General features: G+C 42.0%; 1 pseudogene across 1 annotated transcript; it reads left to right on the top strand.

The window, feature by feature from the left end:
- The first annotated feature begins 947 nt into the window (after nucleotides 1–947).
- On the top strand, nucleotides 948–25,250 carry LOC310824187 (cytochrome P450 3A27-like; annotated as a pseudogene). Its single transcript has 12 exons — nucleotides 948–989; nucleotides 16,177–16,232; nucleotides 18,630–18,729; nucleotides 18,863–18,976; nucleotides 19,487–19,575; nucleotides 19,687–19,835; nucleotides 20,488–20,615; nucleotides 20,738–20,813; nucleotides 21,046–21,206; nucleotides 23,963–24,182; nucleotides 24,386–24,548; nucleotides 25,134–25,250. The product of its transcript is annotated as a cytochrome P450 3A27-like (transcript).
- Nucleotides 25,251–26,254: the final 1,004 nt, after the last annotated feature.

The raw sequence follows: 26,254 nt of genomic DNA, 5'->3' as shown, positions 1-26,254 counted from the left end.
GTTTGTGGTTGGCCTTCCTGTTTGGCCTCTTTTACGGGGGAACATGAGAGTACGACAAATGGCTGTCAGGACATGGAACAATAATGCCTCTTTCCAATAATGCCTAAAAAAACTAGTGTAAATATCTATGGATTCTCTCTGAACCCAACTTTTCCAACACTCATCCTGAATTTCCAAGACCTTAGCTATACAATGAAAATTATCTTTATCCGTGAACATACTTAATAATTCTAATTCTTAGCTCGGCTTCCGCCAACAATTTCTGTGCAATTGATCTCAGCCGAGAGACGGGCAAGTTCCATTCGTAAATATAATTTAGTGGTGCATTACCCAACGATATATTTTGCATTACACGTCTTTCTATTCTAATCCCATCTTCTGAACACCACAGATTTAGTCCTATCCCACACATCAAGTCTCTAACTAGTAAGTTGATTGGGCAGCAGTCAGATAATATGAAGGAATGTTTACTATATTGATAACTATCTTCGTCATACACTGTGAATCTCTCTTTTACCCCTCTTCCCTCTGCTCCGACTATGGTGATTACCCTTCCACTGAGTTTCGGTGGGGGTTGCCAATCTTCTGTTCTTAAAACAGAGTACCCTGCTCCTGAATCTATTAACAAATGTAACCGATCTGCCAGCCACCTTCAATGTTATTCTAGGTAGTACCTCATATGCACTTTCTTTCCTAATAGCCTGTATGTCTAGTTGTGGTGTACGTGTGTGCTTGCGTATTGGTTTTATCTCACCGGGTACCGCCGTTGATGGGACCCCTCCCGCTTCCTCTGACCGTCAATACCCTTCCCGCTTGCTCGGGACATTCTCTCTGCCAGTGGTCCTCTGCTTGGCAGCGGAAACACCCCATCTGATCGTTCTTGCTGCGCTTGCCTCCGAACCTTTCTCGTCCTCGATTGCGTCTGCCTCGGGCTCCGTAAGTCGACGATGGGTTCGGGCGAGCCAGATCTGCCCGTGGTGCTGTCAAGGGTCTGTAGGGTGGAGGACGGACAGAGGAGCAGTCGAGATCCGCATCAACCTGTTCGGACAAGAATACTATAGGACACTGGTTAGAAAGCCCTGGCCTATCTGACTCAACTTGTGGTTCCTTTCCTGATTCAACTGGCTTTACCTTTTCTAATTCGACTTGTTTTACCTTCTTAAACTGTTCAGCCTGTTCTTGTTGTGACTGTCTAACTGCCCCCTCCGTTTTCCATGCCCAAAACGCCTTCCAATCTACTCGGCGTGACCCTTGTTGTAACTTCTTAATTTTACCTGTAGCATAATAATTCAATACTTCAAGCCTGTCTTCTAGCGTGTCAATCTGTTGTTGGCTAAAGCTACCGTTCAATGGAAAACCCAAAATCTCCCACATAGGCAATTGTTCGCATGTCCATCGACCATATTTTTCAATCATTATCTTAGCGCATCCCTCCGTGCTCGAAGGCAGCGGGTAGCAACTTTTTTCAGGTATTTTAAAAAGGTTAAGTGTCGTCAACGACAATAGGTGAGTTCCTTACCTTTTATTCACGTGTCTCCACACCGGTCTTTACGCGTTTCATACAAATTCTAACTATTAGGTATACCAAAAAATTATAATACAAAATATATATATATATATTCATATATGTGTGCCTTCCACACGTTGAGTGTCCCCGACACCTCTTCTCGAAGTGTCAATCAGCCCGTCGGCTCTTAGCAACAAGTTTATCTAGATTAAAAACAAAAACACAAACACAAAACAAACTGCAGACCTATTACCAAAATAGGATTTTCAACAGTATTTTACAACTGCAGACCTATTACCAAAATAGGATTTTCAACAATACACCCACACCAAATAGGATTTACAACTGCAGACCTATTACCAAAATAGGATTTACACTGAATATCAGCGACCCAGCACCTAGCTGGGGTTTTTGCTAGCACCTATTTCCCCCCCTTTTTTTTTTTTTTTTTTTTTTTTTTACAAATATTGTGGTCTTACCTCTTCAGAGCTCAATGTCTTTACGGACTCGCCGTGCCTGAAAACGCCATCTCTCTCCTTTCAGGCGCCTTTTCTCTCAACCCTTGCGTTCTGAACTTTCAAAGGGAGGATTTCGGCTCCAGGAATATATCCTGACCGTATACGAGTTGACCTTCTTGGCAGAGAGACGACGAAGTCAGGGCAGGCGATCCCGGATCGAGCCCCCAAATTGTGGTGGAAGTCTAGGATTTACCACTCTGTACTTTAGCTCTTCGGAGGTAAGAATCAAGAAACAAGTCCTGAGTAGCCACAATATATGAGTCCGGTATTTATTGCTTGCAAACAAGAGACAAGAGCGTAACAGCAGCCCAGCGTAGAACCGGGGTTCGTTCAGCACAAGTCTAAAGAGACAATGATCAGGTTAGTCTTTTATACAGTTTAAACATAATACAGGCGCCGCCAAGGCTATCGGCTGATGGGCCTGTGCTTACGTGAGAAAGGGCGGGAGAGAATGAACAATGGGGAGACTTTCTTATTGATTAATCGCCGTTCAACATTTCACACCCATCGACAGGATGCGCCTGTCCCCCCACTATTGCTCTCTCCTACCACTCCCTCAGAGATCACCGCTGTTCATATGGTAAATCATACAGTGCTTCTCAGAACAATGGCTATAGAACTTTAGAGGAGTGGCAAGAGAAAATGTCATCACAGTAGTTACACAAGTTGTATCAGTCATATGAAAGTGTATAACCTGAAAATAGTTCTATAAATGTATTTTCCATAACAATGGCCACTTTATTATGGGGGTTTTACGTCCTGTTATCTCTAATTGTCTTATCACTATGCGTATTACTAATTTATTACATATCCCCAGCATTTTCTTTTTATCTTAAAATTGTTATTATCTATTTATATAGGCAGGCCTATATTTGCACTTTCGCCCACGTAGCACTTCATCTCCTAAAGACCATTTGGGAAGACGTGATATCTGCACCCTAAGATCTAAGTGTCATTTCGATGAGGTCTGTAGCTGAGGCCATAAAGCACAGCAAACAAATAATCATGTGTTTAAATATCCTTGTCGTTTTGAAAAATGACCATTGTCACCTGCACAGGAATGCCATGCGGCCAACATTGAAGAAATGTGCTTCTCGAATCTATCATTAACGACTGTTTCCACACGCTTTTTTCATTGCATTGCCATATTATCAGTTGGTCATTGATGCCTCACGAATAACGACAATGCGTCGAAAATTAAAGAAATGTAAACATGAATTATGTTATTACTGTCGAAGCATCGAAAAGCTGTATGCGTAAAGGCGTCTCACAGTGGCTTGCCTGAAAAAAACAAAGGAATTTGTAGCGCCCCTTTGCTGGTCTGGGCAATTAATAGGGGTGGCTAACCTGAATTCTTTAAATAAAATGTTATCTCTAACTATTATTGTATTTTTACTTTGTCTGTTCACATTAACACAGTCCCACCAATTACATGTCTTTTGTTATTTTATTCAAATCAGTCTTCTTTCACTGATATTAAATCCCCAAAATAGATTGCATGAAATGAAATACAATAACTCTTAACGTGCACACACAAATATCCAAATGTAAATGGTAAACACTGTAAACCTCAATGAAAAGAAATAAAACCTATTCTAAAGCCGGCAATGATAACTATGATAACTATACCAAAGTCCAGTGCGTTGCAGGCCTGGCGCGTGTAGCTTGCGTGCGTTGTAGCTCACCTAAAATGGCGGCTCCTTCACTCTCACGAGCTCGACGACAAAAACCAAACTCCCAGTTCCTTAAGCCGGCAGCCTCGCGAAGCTCCTCTCTCGGCAACCGGGGTAGTTCTCTCAAACGGCAGGAATCTTTGGTGCTACTGTCTCTCCCGGTGGCTATCGACGTTTTGAACTCCCGTGTTGGTCGAACACACAGCCCATAAGCCTCCGAAGAAAAACTAGCTCTCTCACTGTAGGCTAGGCTAAGCCAGGTGGTTGACCGTCGGAACGGTTACTCCTCTGCAGAGAAATTGTTCCAAAACAGGTCATACGCCGAACGTAATAACTTATAAGATGCACGGGTTGTGCACTCGCATTATTACCTTGTTCTAAACACAGAAATAAGTGGGCTACCTATTTCCACAATATTAACCTTACTCAGCACAGCAGCATATTCCATGCGTTCTCTTCGTTCGCCATCCCGAATCTAACTTCTCCTTCTCATCCACCTGACACCTGACCTTCATCTCACTTTTTCATTGGCTCATGAAAATAAACAAAATGCACAAACTTTACATTTGAATCTTTTCTCACAGAAATCAAAAATAAATTCCTTTACAATATTGCCAGCATTGTGAATACAGTATTTAAGAAAACAAAATAAATTTTACATCAGGTAAATAATTCAATACATGAACTTAACCCATGAAACTCTATTCAATATCAAACATAGTAATAGTTTTACCCTTTTTAAGTCCTATGTATTCTATTAATGAACTTATTCTATTTATACTATTTATTAGTTCCTATTTATTAATCAAAGAACTTTTAATAGTTAGGCCTAATTTTCCATAGGGCTACAAATTGGAGACACATGTGCTTACAGGGGCGTCGAACCAGCGGCTCCCCTTGATGGAGCAAAGTTGTTACATTGACAAAGACAAGCTCCGCGCTCATGGGCAATTTATAGGGGGCAACTGTGCTGCGAGTATCTAAGCAGTCGTATTGACTGGATGAAATGCAATGTTTCAAACAGATCTGATGAATTCACCTGCTTTGAAAAAGTGTGCGTCAGGGAGTGCTTTTGACACGAAGCAAAAATCTACAGTCAAGCGTCCTTCAGCAGACAGCCTTGTGTTCTTTAGTCATGAGACTTGTCAAAACGGCAGAAAAAAATGGTCACAAACGAAATATTGTTTCTACACTTAAAATGAACAAAGAAAAAATGAGCTAGCCTGATATAACTCATGTTCATGACGATGCAAATGTAAAGAGATTTCGAACTGTTCTGTTGCACACGTTGTGACTCATTTTATTTTTCTACAAGAATCATTTACCATGACGGGAATCGAACCCGGGCCGCCCTGCGTTAAAAGGCAGATTCCTATCCGCTAGACCAAGACGTGATATGTGCACCCTAAGATATCTAAGTGTCACTTCGATGAGGTCTGTAGCCGAGGCCATAGAGCATACCAAACAAATAATCAGGTGTTTAAATATCCTTGTCGTTTTGAAAAATGACCATTGTCACCTGCACAGGAATGCCATGCGGCCACCATTGAAGAAATGTGCTTCTCAAATCTGTCATTATAGTAAATTTAAAGACAAATACTAGCCTTAGTAATCCCACACCTAGGGGAAAAGGTCACAAGGACACCAGATGGTCCTGGAACATCTCAGAGGGGTGAGATCACTTAGGTGGGGGCTGACTAGGGGGTATGGATGCTTTGAAGTAGAGTGGTATACAGCTGTGTAAACATCATCAGGTGATCTGGGGACAGGATGGATGGGTGATAAACACAGTTGTAAACAGCCAAGACAAAAGGGCTTTAGAAAACAGCCTAGGTCAATTGATCTCTACAGTAGACTGATCGGCGCCAAGCCAAAGGGGGCGTAGCCCCGGCATGACGAAATGTAGTTCTTGAATATTATTGGTGTATGTAAACAGGAAGTAGACGTTTGTTGAATGAAGGTTGTTGACCTATGTGAAGTCTATAAAAAGACAGGTAACGGAAGTGAAAAGTGTGTTCAACTTTGCAAACCTGACCCGGCTTTGTTCTCTGTGAATAAAGTCTCTGAATGAATCAACAGCTCTGGTTAACGGTATGTTATTTCAAAATACCATGATTTAAATTCCACTACATATTTGGCGTCACGAACAGGATGGATAAATAAGGCTCGCATCGTGAACTATCGTTGAGAAGGGGACCGGACAATTTATACAAATTTAATGAGCTCAAAAACAAAGTAAGCAGAATTCGTGCTTTTAGTATAGAACATTTGTATAGATCGCCCTGGACCTTTGGCCTCCGCGGTGGAACACGTACATGAGTCTTACCCATAAAGACATAGACACATACACATAATTATACCAATATAGACACATACTCATTCATACATTGTCATACATACAACCACATTCTCAAACACATATACATACATGCAAGTACATAAGTTGTTGGTTATATCTATATTTGATTCCCAAGGTGTAAGACACCAATTGTGATTAGGATATCTCAAGTTGAGTCCAAAGTGGTTGCCTAACATATTTCTTTAATTATACAGTAGAATCCTAGATAACCAATAATACAATATTGTTCTCTTTTGACAAATTACAGAAAAGAGTGAAAAGTAAGACATTTTACAATAACCCTAAAAAATAATTACTGCAAAAGGAAAAATGGAGAAAGGGATTACCCTGGTAACTCCAGTAGAAATATTAGAGAATAAAAACCCTCTTTTAAATAACCAAATAAAAGAGATGTCAGAAAAATGGGAAAAACTAACCAGTAAGAATTATACTAAGTGGCCAAAAGAAGGGACATTTGATGTTGCAGTGGGTAAGGAAATGGGAACACTGATAAGAAACCCCAAAACTCGAGTAAAGTCAAGAAAGAGAGAAATAGATATGTTAAAATTGTTCAAAACAGAAGGAGAAGCAATGTTAAAAGAAGAGAAGGGAAGTGAAGTGAGAAGGGGATCTAGAAGCCCCATAGAGCTGGATTGTTATGCAAAATTAGAAAAAGGTGTGTGGAGGTCAGAGTCAAGGCAAGAGAAGAGGACTAAACCATTGGAAGCCGGAGTAAGAGAGAAATATTAGGAGAAGACATGAGGAAAGATCCAGGAATACTGAACGAGAGTTGAGGAATAGGGAAAAGATAGGTCACCCAGATAGATATCATTGCCCCATCCTGATAAAAGGAAATCAAGGACACTATGTGCCCTGGGGTATGCAGGATGTGCAGGGAATAGTTAGCGGATTACTTAACATACATGATGGAGCAGGTAAAGGGATTAGAAGCCTTGAGGAAGAGACTGCAGGGAAACTGCTGGCGGTGGGAGACCTCATAGCCCTGTTGGCCAAGGTACTGGGGGAGGCAAAGATGGAAGACGTTCTCATAAGCTGTGGACTGAAAGAAGCAAAGGACAATACCAGAGCCGATGGGATGTCATTTGACCAGACCAGAAATGAGAGGTGGACAACCCTGAGAGAAGAATATCCACAAAGGATGGATATTAAGACCCTGAAGGGAGACCCACTGGAAGAGACTGAGGATCCTGCCACATACCTGCACCAGCAACCAAAGAAGTGGAAACTAGAGACTGAAGTAGACCCAGAGGGAGACCCACTGATGACAACTCTGTTCAGAACCGCAGTGGTAGATGCCATGTCCCCTCCGGTGAAAAGCAGGTTAGAGGATGTGGTGGGACTCACGTCCAAAACACACAAGGATGAGTCAAGGCTAAAGGAGCAAGAAAAGGGGGACCAGAGAAGGTTAACACAGCTCCAGCTGGGGGAACTCACAAAACGAAAACAAGGCGTAATGGGCGCCGAAACCAAGAAACCAGTTCCATACAGAGCCATACCAGAACCACTTCCAGTGCTGAGACCTCAGGGACAAGAGCAACCCACCGTACTTGTAGTTCAGGTGCATACGCAGCAGCCCCAGCAGTTTAAGCCAGGGAAGGGCAGAAAGAGACCCCAAGGACGGTTCCAAAGAACAAACCCAAAAGGTCCATCTGACATGTGCTGGACATTTCCAAAGGGATTGTACTAATCCGAAATCGAGGGAGAATAGTAAACAGGGCTATAGTCAGCAACAGCAGAGGCCTCCACAAGGACCGGCCAATCCATATAGGGGACTAAATTATGGTTACTAGCTTCCAGTATTAACCACAGAAGCTGATCAAGAACCAATGCTGTAGGTTCAAATAGAAGATAGGAGATAGAGCCACAACCCTGCCCATACTGATCTCTGACCGGACTCCGGTGAATCTCTTGGGGAGGGATGCAATATGCATGCTGGGGATGAAAATATGGTGTTCCCCAGAAGGTGTATATGTAGATAATATGGTAATAAAGATACAAGAAATACCAATAACTGCAAGCGCAAATGTTTACTGGTTAAGGGAAATAAATTATGAAATAGAGCAAAATTGGTTAAGATGGAGAAAATTTATTGAAGCCCAATTGCCAGATGCAAGGAGACCACGATTTGACTTAAATTGCAACTCCTGCCAAGAACAAATCTGGCAGGAGCAAACCAAAAATCTGGTTGTCCCATTAATGTCACAATATATTATAGGGGAAAACAGGGAGCAGCTATACAAATAGATGAATTAGAATTCGTACAAAAGTGGTATAATAGACCTAATGCTGCTCATCATGGGTCATAAATGGTAAATAAAGGGTATAGAGCAAGAGTCTTGGGACCAATGATGAGAACCACATTAAAAAGTATTTGGAAAGAAACAAGTAACCCATTGGTAAAACATTTTGCGGATAAGGAATTCATAAAAATAATATATACCACAGGAAGTAGCCATATTGGTTGAACAACAGGTTCAGATGAAAGAAAAGTCAGATAATCAATTAAATAGAACCAATAACGCAACTAGAGGATATGATACGCATGCATCGGATTGCAGGGCCATTTGAGCAATCCATGTGGCTCTGAAGGGGGGCGAAGGTGGACTCTACAGGATTGTGGAGATCATATGAGGGTACTATAGTAGCGCCTACTGGGCTACTGGGGATTTTTGATCACTGGTGCGCATGGTTTTGACCATTGCGCAAGGGGGGAAGTTGTGAGAAAGATAAAAATCCAAGGGTATTGGGCACCCTATGTACAGGCAATGGTAGAAAATGCATTTAAACTTATAGGTTAATTTATTAAAAACATTTAAATTACAAATTTGGTAATGGAATATGGAGACATGATAAAAAAGGTAATTGGGAAGAGATACATGCTTGTTGATATAGATAGATTCAGAAGATGGGCAGAAGCAGGGAACAGGGGTTACATTTCTAACAAGAGAAGAAATACCCAGATTTGGAATAACTAATGAGATTAGCTCAGATAATGGTGCAGTATTTATTCAGAAAACTGTGAAACAAGTCATACAGCAGTTAAGAATAATGCAAAGATTGGGTTGTGTCTACCATTCACAATCACAAGGAATGGTAGAATGAATAAATGGTACCCTCAAAACAAAGCTGAATAAGATATGTGCCAGCGCAAAGCTTAATTGTGTAAATGCCTTGCCACTTGTATTAATGAACTATCGCATGCAGACTAACAGAAACACGAATTTAACACCGCATGAAATGCTTACGGGTCGACCCATGCCATTGCCATGCAACAATAAGAGGACCTTACAAAGGACCACCGCTTGAACAACGCCAGATAGAATTGATACAATATATGAATTGATTAACTGAGATACACAAAGTTATATGTTCACAGGAAAAAGACAAGCAGCTGGAGCCGGAGACACCCCTGCCCAATCCGAGAACTCCAGGAGACCAGGTGTACATCAAAGTCTTCAGAAGGAAGTGGAACGAGCCAAGGAGAGAGGGACTGTACGAGGTAGTGAGAGCCACCCCCACTGCAATACAAGATCGAGGGAGCCTAACCTGGTACCACTAGAACCACAGCACCAGGGTCCCGAGGCAAGAACTCAGGCAAACCAGAGAAGAAGACGAAGGAATGGGTGAGATTGTACAGGAGCACAGAAGGAATGAGGGCACAGACTTTGGGAAATTAGACTGGTTTGACAACATCCTAGGATCATGGGGAGGAATGTTGGCGAAAATGGGAATAATGGTTGTGATAGTGATTGTAGTGTTAGGACTGTTATTTTGTTGTATAATGCCTGTTTTGAGATCCTTTTTTATACAGAGCACAATTAAGCAGATGAGTGTAACCAGAGGGATAGCTCCAATGGCACTCAACAGAATGGGAGGCCAACTAGACCTATATCCTGTTCTCGACTGGGGAGGCAGCAGTGAGTCTTCTGCCCCCTCATCCGATGATGACGAGATCGTCTACACTCCCAGCCAGGACTAGCCAGCGCTAACAGCTACACCTACATGGGAGAAGCATTGCTACAATCCTCAAGAAAGACGAAACCCTGGCCATACAAGGACTATATTCCCTTTGGGAATATTGACAATTTGAATGGACATTGACGTGTTTTAAAGTCTTATGTGTGACAATTATTGTGTGTAGTACTGATAGAATGACCATGTTGAATGTATGCATAGAGACACAATGGGATGGCTATGGATCAGAGACAGGGGATGGTCCCCTGTGTTGGACATAAAGTCCCATTATAGGTTGATGTGTTGTGTGTTGTTTTATTTTAATTAACAATTTGTGTAATCATTTAAATGTAGTTTAGTTGTTGCTCATGGGGACGGGTGCTCGTTTGCAGACCTGTAAAGTGGTTGCTCAATGATTGGATATGGTGAGAACCGTGGGGGAATTTTCCCTAATGAAAGAATGGGTTTTTCGCCCCCACCTGTAAAGGAGGCGTGTCCCCAGGAGCTAATAGAATGTCATGCTGTTGATGTCATACAGGTTATGTTTACTTCTGTGAGTCGCCTATGTATGTTGTCTTGAAATCACTTATATGTTTTATTGCTGTGTCATTGATGTGGGACTATTAAGTCCCAAAGGGGGGAATATATAGTAAATTTAAAGACAAATACTAGCCTTAATAATCCCACACCTAGGGGAAAAGGTCACAAGGACACCAGATGGTCCTGGAACATCTCAGAGGGGTGAGATCACTTAGGTGGGGGCTGACTAGGGGGTATGGATGCTTTGAAGTAGAGTGGTATACAGCTGTGTAAACATGATCAGGTGATCTGGGGACAGGATGGATGGGTGATAAACACAGTTGTAAACAGCCAAGACAAAAGGGCTTTAGAAAACAGCCTAGATCAATTGATCTCTACAGTAGACTGATCGGCGCCAAGCCAAAGGGGGCGTAGCCCCGGGATGACGAAATGTAGTTCTTGAATATTATTGGTGTATGTAAACAGGAAGTAGACGTTTGTTGAATGAAGGTTGTTGACCTATGTGAAGTCTATAAAAAGACAGGTAACGGAAGTGAAAAGTGTGTTCAACTTTGCAAACCTGACCCGGCTTTGTTCTCTGTGAATAAAATCTCTGAATGAATCAACAGCTCTGGTTAACGGTATGTTATTTCAAAATACCATGATTTAAATTCCACTACATCATTAACGACTGTTTTCCACACGCTTTTTTCATTGCATTGCCAGATAATCAATTGGTCATTGATGCGTCACGAATAACGACAATGCGTCGAAAATTAAAGAAATGTAAACATGAATTATGTCATTACTGTCTAAGCATCACAAAGCTGTATGCGTAAAGGCGTCAGGAAGACATTCTCGAGACTGCACCTGTAGTGTGTTCACTGTATGTCCACAGGAGTGTAAAGAGGATCAGGCTGCCCTGATGATGGAGGCAGCAGGACCGGCAGCTTTCGCAGCCTACACCCCACTCCCACAGAGGACATCAAGACGGGCCAGGCACACGAGAGAGAGGGCCAGAATGGCTAAAGAAAGAAAGGAAGAGAAGGAGGGTTGGAGGAGGGAGATGGAGGAGAGAGCGGAAGAGGTGGAGGGAGCCCAAAACCTTCTGCATAAGGTGAAGGAGCACACCGATGCAGAGAAGGAGAGGCTGAAGGAGGAGAGAGAGAGGGTGGACAAGGACAGAGAAATGGTGGACAAGGACAGAGAAATGGTGGAGAGGAAGAGGAAGATAGTCAACCATCTTAAAGATAATATGGAGAGGAAGAGGAAAGTGTTGGATAGAGACACTGAGAAAGTGAATGAATGCAATGCAATACTCAGTCGCATTCAAAAGACGCAGGAAAATAACAAAAAGGATTTGGAGGAGAGGATTGTCCAGTTGGAAATAAAGGCGAAAGAGGTGGAGGAGGTGGAGAAAGTGACAAAGGAGATGGAGGAGACTTTCCAGAGGGAGATGGAAAAAACAAGAAATGAGATGAAGAGGAGAGAGAAGGAGGTGGAGGAGAGAGAGAGGGTGGTGCAGGAGAGAGAGAAGGAGGTAAAGAAGAGCGAAGAGAGATTAAAGATGAGTGAGAAGGAGACCGAAACAATGGAGGTGATGAAGAGAAGGGTAGAAGAGGTCGACAGAGAGATGGAGAGAATCCTAGAGGAGAAAGAAATGGAGGTGAAACAAGTGAAAGAGAGGATGGAGGTGATGAAATGGGCAGAGGAGGAGAGAGAAGAGATGTTAAACGTGTGAGAGAAGAGATGGATGTGATGATAAAGAATATGGTGGAAAGGAGGGAGAGGGAAGTGAAAGAGGAGATGAGGATGAAGACAGAGATGGAGAGAGAGAGGGAGAAGATTGAAAAGGAGAAAGAAAAGGTTATTGAATGGATGAGAAAGGAGATGGAGGCGGGTATGAAGAGAGAAGAAGAGATGGAGAGAGAGATGGAGAGAATCCTGGAGGAGAAAGAAAGGGAGGTGAAACAAGTGAAAGAGAGGATGGAGGTGATGAAATGGGCAGAGGAGGAGAGAGAGAGAAACAGGAGTGAGAAGGAGAAAGAAAAGGATTTTGAATGGATGAGAAAGGAGTTGGAGGCGATGAAGAGAGTCGAAGATATGGAGAGAGAGATGGAGAGAATCTTGGAGGAGAAAGAATGTGACGTTAAACACGTGAGAGAAGAGATGGATGTGATAAAGAATATGTTGCAAAGGAGGGAGAGTGAAGTGGAAGAGGAGATGAGAAAGATTACAGAAGATGTCGTGAAGTGGATGAAGACAGAGATGGAGAGGGAGATGGAGAAGATTGAGAAGGAGAAAGAAAACGATATTGAATGGATGAGAAAGGAGATGGAGGCGGGTATGAAGACAGTAGAAGAGATGGAGAGAATCCTGGAGGAGAAAGAAATGGAGGTGAAACAAGTGAAAAAGAGGATGGAGGTGATGAAATGGGCAGAGGAGGAGAGAGAGAGAGACAGGAGTGAGAAGGAGAAAGAAAAGGATTTTGAATGGATGAGAAAGGAGTTGGAGGCGATGAAGAGAGTAGAGGAGGCCGAGAAAGAGATGGAGAGAATCCTGGAGGAGAAAGAAATGGAGGTGAAACAAGTGAAAGAGAGGATGGAGGTGATGAAATGGGCAGAGGAGGAGAGACAGAGAAACAGGAATGAACAGGAGAAAGAAAAGGATATTGAATGGGTGAAAAAGGAGTTGGAGGCAATGAAGAGAGTAGAAGTGGTCGAGAAAGAGATGGAGAAAATCCTGAAGGAGAAAGAAGATGACGTTAAACGCATGAGAGAAGAGATGGATGGGATGATAAATAATATGGTGGAAAGGAGGGAGAGGGAAGTGAAAGAGTTGATGACAAAGATTACAGAAGATGTCGTGAAGAGGATGAAGACAGAAATGGAGAGAGAGAAGGAGAAGACTGAAAAGAAAAGAGTAATGGCGGCGAACCTGGAGTTTGCCAGAGAGAGCATGGAGAGGGCTTTCCATAAAGGGAAACAAAATACAGGTATGCCCTCCATTATCTGCTTACAGTGCATTCTAAGCATGATCATTTTGGCTTCTCAAATCACCTCAAAATAATTTAGATTTTATCTATACAAATGATAAGACAATTGTTCTCTTTAGATTAGAAACAATCTGGGTAAACCTTAATTTGAAGAGGTATGCATGAGGTCTGTTATGTTTTTCTCTATATCCCATAATATTGATTACAATGATCAACATATTTGTACCCTGAAAAGAACCCAAACTGAACAAGTTCCCCATTATAAGTACCTGGGCATTTAGATAGATGATACACTTTTAAAATACATGTTGAAAAAGTGATCAACAGTTTGCGAGTTAGACTTGCGAGTTAGACTTGTACTTGTTTTGTAAAGAAATGTCTTGCTTCACCTTTGATAATAGGAGGAAGATTGTCTTGGCAACGCTCCTCCCTGTTCGTGATTATGGTGACACAATTTAAAATCACACGACAGCCTCAATTCTTAAACCACTAGACCCGATTTATCACTCTGCTCTGCAGTTCATTTGTAGGCATGTTTTCTGTACCCACCATTGTCTTTTGTATCTGTCTGTGGGTTGGGATTCTTTGACGTTGAGAAGGGCTTATCATTGGATTTCATCTGTATATAAAGCAGTTCTTTTAAAACTCCCATTTTACCTCACATCATTGCTTTTATGGCGACTTATTGGCGATCAAACTTGCAGCTTGTTACTATTTAATGTGCTACAAGTGATTACAGAATTGAGAAGAACTTTTTAGCTGCTGTGCTCCTCAGATATGGAATGATCTTCAGGCTAGACTGAGGTTGGAGCACTTGGTCCCTTACACTTGTACCATCATCTGCTTTTTAGTGGACAATATATGCAATAAATACCTTTTTTACACAAACATCTTGAATCAGAATGGGTCAGCCCTAGCCTCTTACACAAACAGGGTCAGAGTCAATGGGTACAAAACTGGAGCAAACGTGTGTATACCAAGATACTGTACCTCGACTCCTTTCCATTCCAAAAGAAATGTGTCCCTTTCCCTTCACTCAAATGTTGTGGATGACATGTACATAAAGCCACACACTGATGCAGGTGTGATGTTATGAGAGCTTTAGCATTTAGCATTTCCTGTGTCCAGGCGTTCTATTCACTTCTTATAGGACAAATGAAGGTACACTTGCCTCATAAGGCTCATTCTTGTTTCATTTGTCCTATTAGCTCCTACTGACCTCACTTTACACAGACACAGAGGAGGAGAGACTCAAACTCATTAGAAGTTTATTACTGGATCAGTTTACAAAACAAAACAAAACTGCATGGAGCGTACAGTACAGCAGAGCTTGGAGTACCAGACATGAACACACACATCGGAGCTGTCACAGTGGTATACCTTGGATCACACACAGACACACACACACACACACACACACACACACACACACACACACACACACACACACACACACACACACACACACACACACACTCACTCTCTCTCAGGGCAGCATGCGGATAGCTCCATCCAGTTTGATCTCCATTGATCATGGGGTTCTCAGCCAGTGATGTCACCAGGTGGGCAAACTCTGCAGGGTCTCCCAGGCGCGAGGGGAAGAGCACTTGGCGGGCCAGGAATGAACGCACCTTCTCAGGTAAACCCGCCAGGAGAGGAGTGGAGAACAGACCTAAGGAGAGGGAGAGAGAGGTTGTCTGATATGGAGAGGAAGGGGGTGGGGGGGGAGTGTGTGAAAGAGTGCGTATGTATGTGTGTGTGTTTACTGACTGGGTGCGATGGTGACCACACGGATGTCCATGGGTGCCAGGTCTCGGGCGATTGGTAGAGTCATCCCAACAATACCCCCCTTAGAGGCTGAATACGCAGCCTGACCCACCTACAAAGAGAGACAGTGAGAGTGAAGGAAGGGGCTGTTGAGACAGTGTTTGTGTGTGTGTGTGTGTGTGTGTGTGTGTGTGTGTGTGTGTGTGTGTGTGTGTGTGTGTGTCTGTGTGTGATCCAAGGTATACCACTGTGACAGCTCCGATGTGTGTGTTCATGTCTGGTACTCCAAGCTCTGCTGTACTGTACGCTCCATGCAGTTTTGTTTTGTTTTGTAAAAACTTTACTCATCACTCTGATCGTAGTGTAAGAAGTTTTAATAAAAAATATTATTTGTTAGTTAGTTAGTTGTGATAATACATACAAATGATAGTATTGATAATTACAGTTATCTAACAGTTTCAATGATACCTATGACTTGATCGTTTTGCTTTTGTTTCAAGTCAGATTGTTGATTTATATTTGTTCTGACCAGGTATGGATACTGGCCATATGGAATATTAAAAAAACTAGGCATTCCTTGTCTCAAACCCATCCCTTTCCTCGGGACGATGATGGGATATAAGAAGGTTTGTAGAGATTAAGCCCATAAACAACAACATTGTAGACTCATCCATGATGTGTGTTGTTGTGGTGAAAGCCATGGGAGCTGAATATGAATTGTTTTACCCAGAAAAATGGGCAATAAAGCTTTTGAACGAAAACGAAAAGAGAGGAGTGGGAGCCGGTCTGTAGTGGAAAAGGGCCATCATAAACTAAGCCACAGTTCAGGTTTATGACAAGCATTTATGATCTGGCTATTTTTTTGTTTTGTTTTTTGTTCCCAGGGTGGTTTCACCAATTTTGACACAGAGAGCTTCCAGAAATATGGGAAACTGTGGGGGTGAGTCTGCTAAACTGATCCTGGTTATTGTTAACTATGATGGATATATATATCTCTCAGTGTCTACAGTATACACTCTTAAACCAGGCGGACACTGTGCGATTTTCACAAACACAGACGATCCAACCGACGAAATGGTCTCATACACCAAGACAAATGATCTGTCTTGATGCAAGTACACTGCCCAAGCAACAATTTCATGCTTCCACATTAATAATTTGAATCTGTTATTGAGCGATTTAAGTTTTAAGCTTTTAAGTATTCTGTAGTATGGTCCCAAACACAACTTGTGCGTTGCCAATGTTTGACAACATCCTGGATTCTCATTGGTTGAGGCTCCTATATTGCCTCTGAGCACGTCTCAAACTGCATGAATAAAGAGGAGCCACGACATGTCAGAATTCAAATCGGAAGTGATTGTGTCTTCCCTCCATGTCATTGAAAGGGCAAAAATGTAATAAAAAAAATAAAGAAAAAAAGGGTTCTAAAAGGATTCTTTGGTTGAATAACTCTTATGGGTTCCATTTGCAGTGCCCTGCGTAAGTAATGGGACAAGCATTTTTTCTTCTTTTGCATTATGCAAATGTCCAAATTAAGCACTCGTATTTGTATGCAAAAGTGCAAAAGTCTGTGACCCATTGACCCAACCAGACGCTGGGTATCTTCTCTGGTAATGCTCTGCCAGACCTATATTGCAGCGATTGTTGTTTGTTTTTTTAGGATGTTTTGCCCTCCTCTTCAGCAAATTAAATGCATGTTCTATAGGATTCTATAGGATTCACTTTTTGGCCCTGAATAATTTCCTAGTTGCTATGGCAGTATGTTTTGGGTCATTGTCCTGCTGTATGGTGAAATGCCGTCCAATGAGTTTGGAGCAATTAAGCAATTAAGTTGTACTTGGACTGACAAGATGTTTCTGAACACTTCTGAATTCATCTTCATCAAAGGAGACAAGTGAGCCAGTTACAGTGGAAGCCATACATGCCCAAGCCATAACACCCCCTCCCCCATATTTCACAGATGATGTGGGATGCTGTGGATATTGGGCAGTTCCTTTTTTTCTCCACACTTTACAGCCATCACTCTGGTACATGTTTTTCCAGAACTCTGCAGGCTCTTTTAGGTACTTTTTAGCAAACCGTAACCTGGCCAGCCTGTTTTTGTGGCTAAGTAGTGGTTTGCACCTTGCAGTGTAGCCTCTGTAGTTCTGCTGGTGAAGTCTTCTGCGGATGGTAGTCTCTGACTCATTGACGCCTACCTCCTGGAGAGTGTTCCTAATCTATGGGGCAGTTTTTTTTAGTTGTTTTTTTTAATTATGGTGAGCATTCTTTGGTTATCCACTGGAAGTCTTCCTTGCCATTTGCGATTTCTTAGCTCACCAGTGCTTTCTTTCCTTTTAATGAAGTTCCAAACTGTTGATTTTGGTAGGTTTAAGGTTTTGGCTATGTTTCATTTTTTTCTGATATTTCAGCATCATAATGGCTTCCCTGACTTTCAATAACATCTCTTTGGTCCTCATGTTGACAAGACACCAATAGCAGACTGCACAAATTATGTGATGGAACACACCTGACGAACACACCTGTCAAGCCAATTGTCCCATCACTTTAGTGTAGCCTGAAATAGGGGGATTATGCATAAAAATGTTGTAATTTCTGAATGATAAACCAATATGTACACAAATAACATCAAATAAAAGATGAGAATCTCTACGTTCTCATTTCAACTCCAAAAAGAAGAAAAAATGCTTCACTGTCCCATTACTTTCGCACGGTACTGTATAACCTTCTGTGGAAAAGGGTTCTACATGGAACCCAAAAGGTTTCTTCAAAGGGAGAGTAGAAGAAGAACCCTTTTTGGTTCTAGGTAGCACTTTTTTTCTAAGAGTGCAGGATCTGTGATGGGTCTGTCTGTCTCTATCTACGGTATATATCCGCTTGAATGCCACAGCCTATTTGAGTATTGTTGCTGACCATGTGCATCCCTTCATGGCCACAATTGACCCATCTTCTAATGGCTACTTCCAGCATGATAATGCACCATGTCACAAAGCAAAAGTTGTCTTAAACTGGTTTCATGAACATGACAATGAGTTCAGTGTTCTTCAGTGGCCTTCCCAGGATCTGAATCCAATAGAACACCTTTGGGATGTGGTAGAACGGGAGATTCACATCTTGAAAGTGAACCTGAAAAATCTGCAGGAATTGAGTGATGCAATCATGTCATCATGGACCAGAATCTCAAAGGAATGTTTCCAACATCTTGTGGAATCAATGCCACGAAGAATTGAGGCTGTTTTGAGAGCAAAGGGAGGCCCTACCCAGTATTAGTATAGTGTTCCTCATAAAGTGCTCTGTGAGTGTATATCTAACTATCTTTGTTTTTGCTGGTCTGTAGGATCTATGATGGCCGTCAGCCCATCCTGTGTATCATGGACACAGCCATGATCAAAACCATCCTCATCAAGGAATGCTACTCCCTTTTCACTAACAGGAGGGTAATACGCTAAATTGAAGTTGTTGTATGGGGAAAAAAACATAAGGGCTCCTTAAATAGATAATATCATTGTTATTATAGCATTATTAATATTAGGTTAATCTTGCAGTATATAATAATAATAATTTTTCTAGAATATCTATCTCAACGGGCCTCTGTATGACGCCGTGTTTATCGCTGAGGATGATGCATGGAGACGGATCCGCAGTGTCCTGTCTCCCTCCTTCACCAGTGGGCGGATCAAAGAGGTACAGTCCCATCTCTCCTCTCCTTCTTTCATTCATTCCTTTATACAACACAAATAAATGAATGACTAACAACTCTGACGCGTGTGTGTGTGTGTGTGTGTGTGTGTGTGTGTGTGTGTGTGTGTGTGTGTGTGTGTGTGTGAGAGTGTGTGAGAGTGTGTGTGTGATTTGTACTATGTGTATAGTGTGTATTCATTGTTGTTTGTTGTTGTGTGAAGCAGCAACTTTAATTAATTAATCCAAGACAAATTTTCATCCGGGACAATAAAGTATATTTGATCTTATCTTCGATAAGTTCAGTGGTCAGATGACAGAGTATAGAATAATAGTTCATCTTTGGAGTCACTTATTCTTTGACTATATACATAATGTATCCTGTATGGATGTATATTCTCAGGCTATATAAACATTAAAATAATTCCTGTTTCAAACATGATATTAATATATGTTTTGCACATATTAATCCACGTATCAATCATGATATTTTTCCATGTATCCTTCCCAACTCAGATGCTCAGGATCATGAAGCAGCACTCTGGTAACTTGGTCAGCAATCTGAAGAAGACGGCTGATAACGATGAGCCCATTGAACTAAAGGAGTGAGTATTTATCTCCGAGACGATAAGGTGAATTTGTAATTTCAGTGAACTCCCCCCTTTAATTTTGTGGTTGCGGTTCTGGTGGTCAGAGATTGTGTGGTTGTGTTCCAGGTTCTTTGGACCATACAGTATGGATGTGGTCGTCAGTACTTCATTCAGTGTCGACATCGACTCCCTCCACAACCCCTCCGACCCCTTTGTGACCAACATCAAGAAAATGCTCAAGTTTGACATCTTCAGCCCACTGTTCCTCACAGTCGGTATGTGGGGGGACATGCAGCGTTCGGCCTGTAGAGGGAGCTACAGGACCGTGGCCGGGGTTGTGTCGGCGAGACTTTTGTTGCACACCTGCTGCGAATTAAGTCTCGCCGGCGAATGTTTAAGATGGGTGTGCTTCTGCCATTTCAGTAAGGGAGCTAAGCTGGAGAAGCAGGCGGCGAGAGCAGAGGAGAGCTGAGAGCCAGTGGAAAGAATCGGCAACTGGAAAAGCCAGAGAGACTTGTGAGAACTTTTGATGAATAAACGGGAAAGTTGTTCCCTTACCCCCAAACGCTGCGTCTGCCTCTGTGTACAACCGGACATTGTTACACGGTACAACTGCCCCCATATAGCTTTCAGTCATTTTGTGCTTAATAAATGAAGCTATTGATTTCATTGATTAGACTGACATAAACCACACTGCCAATGGTTTGCGCTCTACTCATTTGATAAACACATGGGCCGTGTCCAGAACCAACCTCTAGTTCCTAAATGCTGGACACTTGGAGATCTGAGTGGATTGGATACAGAAGTGTCTAGGGATAAAGCCTAGGAGTTGTTTCTGGACAGGGCTGTGCATTGAATAGGATTGGAGTCACGTATCATGGTATTTCCTGTTCCTGTTTGTAACCGTGGCATTTCCTGTCCGTCCAGCATTCTTCCCCTTCATGGGTCCTGTTATGGCAAACATGGAGGTATCCCTATTCCCTGCCTCGGTCACAGATTTCTTCTACGCTGTCTTTCAGAAGATCAAGTCCAATCGCGTGGCTAGCACCAGGAAGGTATGTAAATATAACTGATCAAATATACGATCTTCAGCCAGTATTGTGTAATACAATTGTAGAGATTTGGTAGCATCTGGTAGTTCTCATGTGATTTTGATCTGACGTAAGCCTGCTTCCAGAGTCGGGTAGATTTCCTGCAGCTGATGATAGACTCGCAGAAAGACAGCAACTCAAAGGGAGAGGAGCAGAGTAAAGGTGCCTGCCTTAAACACACACACACACACACACACACACACACACACACACACACACACACACACACTGTATACTAGCATCTAACACACACATACAGTACCTGCCTCAAACACCTATACCTACAAACACACCGTGGAAATACTCTACTTCGTCCCTTTCTCACACCTACCACCCCATTTCTCCCACTCTCCCTCTCCTCCCTCTCATTCTCCCCCTCTCTCCATCATCATAGGATTGAGTGACCATGAGATCTTGTCCCAGGCAATGATGTTCATCTTTGCTGGCTATGAGACCACCAGTAGCTCTCTGTCCTTCCTGGCCTACAATCTGGCAACCAACCCTCACATCATGACCAAGCTGCAGGAGGAGATAGACACTGTGTTTCCCAACAAGGTAACCCCTCTGCAGACTCCTATATAGTACTATTCATGTGGAACAGGAAATATGATAGTGACAGTGTTTTAGAGGGTACTGATGAGTGTGTAACCCCTGTGCACTGCAGACTCCTACAGATGGTTAGATAGGTGACAGTATTTTGCAGTGTGCTAATGTGTCTGTAGCATCCCTGTGCAGACTTCTGCCCAGTATTATTCATTTGAAACAGGAAGTAGATAGGTGTTGTTGGAATCTTCAGAATACTTAAAAGGCCAGTACCTGAGGACCTGAGGGATCTACAGGGTATATACCTTAAAAGCATGTCTGACATGCAGTGGTGTGCATGACCATAGAGTGATTTCTAAACTAATGCAATCATCTTAAAATAAATTATAAAACTAACAGGTAATCAGTGCAGAGACTTGTGTGATATGTGCTCTCCATCTGACTCGTGCTGCTGCATTTTGTATCATTTGCCAAGAGCTTTCTTTGGTCGACCAGACAGGAGAGTGTTACAGTAATCAAGGCTGCTAGTAATACAAGCATGCATTCGTCTCTCAGTGTCAGCCTGCGAGAGGAAAGGTTGCACCTTTACAGCTGTGTTCTGTAAAGGTCCATGTAATATTCAAGTGTTCTAAAAGCTTCCTAACGGTTGTAATGACTATCTTTAATCGGTAGCGATCAGGGAACAAGATCCCTTATAATAAATCCCTTATGAATAAATATTTCATTTACGAACGCTGTTTTGGTTCGGAAAACACGCTTTTTAAAATGCAGTGTCCTACCTGACATTCGGTTTGCATATAAACATGTTGTGAGTGCCAGGGGTGTTCTAGGGGAGTAGACTGACCTTTCTCTGGTGGCTGCCTCTCCCAATCGTGTGCGCATGCAGAAAAACAACAGCTAATGTCCAACACTGCAAGTTCATTTCGGGGGGATATATTATTATTAGGGAGGATGTTGTTGTTTGGACAACTTCAGACAGAATTTCTCCACGATGGCAGATTTCCGGCAAACTTACTTACTCTTCTTTAAGTGATACAAATATGTTTTAGTCACATTCTTGATATGGGTTTCAAAATTAAGATCTGAGTCAATGGTAACACCTTGTTTTTTTGCCTGGTGCTTAGTGTTACTGTAAGTAGTGTCTTTAAGTGTGCAGACAGTTTGACCAGGACAAGGACAAAGAGCATTTTGGCATCAGCATTAATTAATTAATTCTAAGGTCATTAAGAACCTAGTTAATAACTTAACAACATAGTGCTATCTCAGTGCTATGATCGGCACAAAAGCCAGATTGGAACATGTCAAAGGTACAGTTGGGAATAAGGAGATTATTTAACAGTTTGAACACCTTTTTTTCAAGAATTATTATTTTTTTGCTTAAAAAGGGAAGGTTGGAGATTGGCCTAAAATCGCTAAGGACTGAAGTGTCTAAGTTACTTTTCTTCAGGAGGGGTTTCACCATGGTAGTTTTAGGTGCAGATGAACAGACCCCCACTTTGCTGAGCATTTCTGTATGACCACTGCAAAAGAGTTCATAGTGCTTCCATGTGGTGGAAGGTGGGGTAACAAGTCATCAAACACATCTTCAGGTCTTGCCTGAGTGATCCTCCTCACCTAATATTGGTTCTCTTATCTCAGAAGTATGTTGCAAATTCCTCACATTTGTAGGTGGAGAGCAGATCACCAGGTGTCTTGTGGGCGGGATTTATAAGGCTGTCAATCGTTGAAAAGAGCACTGTTTGAGTTGTTATGATTCATTATCAATTTTGAGAAATGATCCGGCTTGGCGTTTTTTTTATTGCCTTATTAAAAGCAGAAAGATGCTCTCGAAGAATATCAAGGTGGACCTGCAGTTTTTGTCAGCTCAGACTTTCTGCAAATTCTTTTAAATTTGGCCACAGCCTTTTTCAGTTTGACTGGTGCTACAGAGTCGATAGTTGCCCTTAGTTTGGTGTTGAAGCTGGTTACTAAATCATTATCACAGGAGGAAGCTGTTGATGGTGTACTATTCATATTCATATTCATCATGAAATTCTCATCTGCTCAGCGACATGGCTAGATAAATAATAGAGTGAAAATATATTTTTTCCCCACTTCTAATAGACTGACATGCATTCATGTTTAGCCAGGTTTCAGATAAAAACATTACAGTGCAGCTTTCGCTCTGAGATAAGATCAATAAAGGTTTTGCCAGATAGGGACCTAATATTCAAAAGCACCATGGTAATGTTCTCTGGGCTGTTCGGTGCTGCCCGGCCACAGTTAATGGAATGGATACCAAGTTATTCACATTTGAACCACCTGACAGTTTTCTTGTAGTCTGTCGACTGTGATAGGAAATAATAGACTGTAGCACATTCAGTATTCCAAGCAGTCAATCCACTAAAAGCAGCCCAGTTTAGTGGCATTTTGACTTCTGATTGATCCTTGTGTACATCTATTATTTACATTGTTCAGTGGAATCTAAATGTATTTTCTTCTAACTATCAAGATAACATTATTTAGCGATTTTTTTGTTTATTCATGTATAACAAAAAAGCAAGACACTATTACACACGTACATTGAAAGTAATGGCGTTCTGTATGTGGGTGTCATGAAATTAGGCTATGCAGATTAGAATAAGTATAGTACTGTGTTCATTTCCCCCCCAAAAAACACAAAAAACTAACAGCTCTTCAGATTTGCGACGAAAAAGAGTTAGTTCTGGGCTACGGCTACATGAACGACCAATCACTAGTGCTCATGTGAGTGTAATATCCCTGTGCAGGCTCCTATCCAGTACGAGGCTCTGATGCAGATGGACTATCTAGACAGCGTGATCAACGAGTCTCTCAGGTTGTACCCCATCGACTTGAAAGAGTCGCCAAGAAATCTGTTGAGATCTGCGGCATCACCATCCCCAAGGGTATGGTCATCATGATACCCATCTGGACCTTGCACCGTGACCCCGATGTGTGGGAAGACCCAGAGGAGTTCAAACCAGAGAGGTAATGGGCCACATCTTAACCACAACCACAATATCAATCACAACAGCAACGATAAGAGCAGTGTTCCACAAACAACCATAAAACAAACCTAAATGCGACGACCAAACACAAACAGGTTTCTTCAACCATGTATAACCATCATATTACTGTGATTTAATTGATATGTTCTTTAACCCCTCCTCCTCTGAACTCTCCGTGTGTAGGTTCAGTAAGGAGAACAAGGAGAGCATCGACCCATACACCTACATGTCGTTCGGGTTGGGCCCACGGAACTGTATCGGGATGCGATTCGCTCTGGTATTGATGAAACTGGCGATGGTGGAGATTCTACAGAGGTTCAACTTCACCGTCTGCAAAGAGACAGAGGTGAGACAAAATAATGATACAATGATTGTAAATATAATTTTGTACCTATGACTTTGTTGCGTTTCTATATGTAGCAGAGGTGATTTTGGAATCACACTCGGGTGATGAGGTAGCCCTGCCTGAGACATGTAAACTGAAGTGTCGCCCTCAGACCTTGAGGATGTCCTCTTGGCTTAATAGTAGCGTTTGTGTCTTCCACATGGGAGACCCGGGTTTGAACCCCCATACTACAATTCTGTACTTGCGTACTGCATGAGTATGTACTCCCCATTTAATTTCCCAGATTGCATTTTTCAGTACTAGGCGCCAATCATCCTCAGTATAGGCTACCTACTAAATGATGGAAGTGTGAGATTTAAAAAAAAGCTATTTGTATTTCTGCAAAACTCCCTCGAGACTTCATAGGGCCATTTTAATGTATGTCGACCCAAGAGAGGTTGTCCAGGAGTTTGAGTTTATTTGAATTTATAGTGCAATGCTACCCGAACGTAACAGTGACACTGTATTAGGTAACATTCATAGTGTAACGCTGACATCTGTTTTACTCGTTCCTTCATACTTTAACTGTGTGTCAACTCTCACCAGATCCCCATTGAGATGGACCTACAGAACACTCTGATGCCCATACGGCCCATCAAACTCAAGCTGCTGTTCCGCTGCCAGGAGTCCAACGACAACCAGCTCAAAGCAGACAGCCAGTGATGAGGACCTGCCCTGCTGCAGGTCTCTCAGTTATTATGTTACACATAGATCAGCCCCAACACTGGCTACTTTCAAAAATGGGCTTAAAAAAAAAAAGGGCTTCGCTTTTGCCTTAAATTGAAACTAAATTGGCGCTAATAATTGCACTGTGACCCTAAAATGCACTGTGACTTTTATTCTTTTTTTATGTCTTTTATGCGTTTTTATTCAAAACAAAATTTCATGCTGTTTCCTTTTTATCTATTTTACGTAAAGCACTTTGAATTGCCTCTGTGTATGAAATGTGCTATATAAATAAACTTGCCTTGCCTTGCCTTGCCTCGCCTTGCCTCTGGGCTCTGCTGCTACTGTATGTTGCTCTCTTTGTATCTGTCTAATAGTGGAGGTCCAGGACTAGTTGTACAGAGACAGTTGTTGTCTGTCGTCTGCAGGGCAGGGATTTGCATGTGACTTGTGCATGTTTTGTACTCGTCTGGTAGTGGGTCTCTATCATCACGCTAAAAACGTGTGTATAATCACAAACTAAATCATAACATGAGAATGAACAACATGCCATCAAAACATGACAATAAATAGGTGTTAGATTAGATTCAACTTTATTGTCATTGTGCAGAGTACAAGTACAGAGACAACGAAATGCAGTTAGCGTCTAACCAGAAGTGCAAAAAAGCAGAAAAGTGCAATGTGAACAATATATACAGGTAGAGCAGTATAAGCAATATATGAGCAGTATAAGTAGTGCAGTATAAGCAGTATATGAGCAGTATAAGCAGTATATGAGCAGTATAAGTAGTGCAGTATAAGCAATATATGTATTAACAGTAACATTATAAGCAGAATAAATATAGAATGCAGTATGAACAGTATAAGCAGTATATGAGCTGTATAAGTAGTGCAGTTACCAATGTATTGGGTCTATCTATGGGTATCGTAGTGCAGCAGTAGTCAAAATGTACCTGCATTTTATCGGTTGAAGTGCCATCTCATCTGTCATAAGATTTGAC

Source organism: Argentina silus, assembly GCF_951799395.1.
Source record: "Argentina silus genome assembly, chromosome: Y".
Lineage (NCBI taxonomy): Eukaryota > Metazoa > Chordata > Actinopteri > Argentiniformes > Argentinidae > Argentina > Argentina silus.
This window is presented reverse-complemented; position numbering and strand designations above follow the sequence as displayed.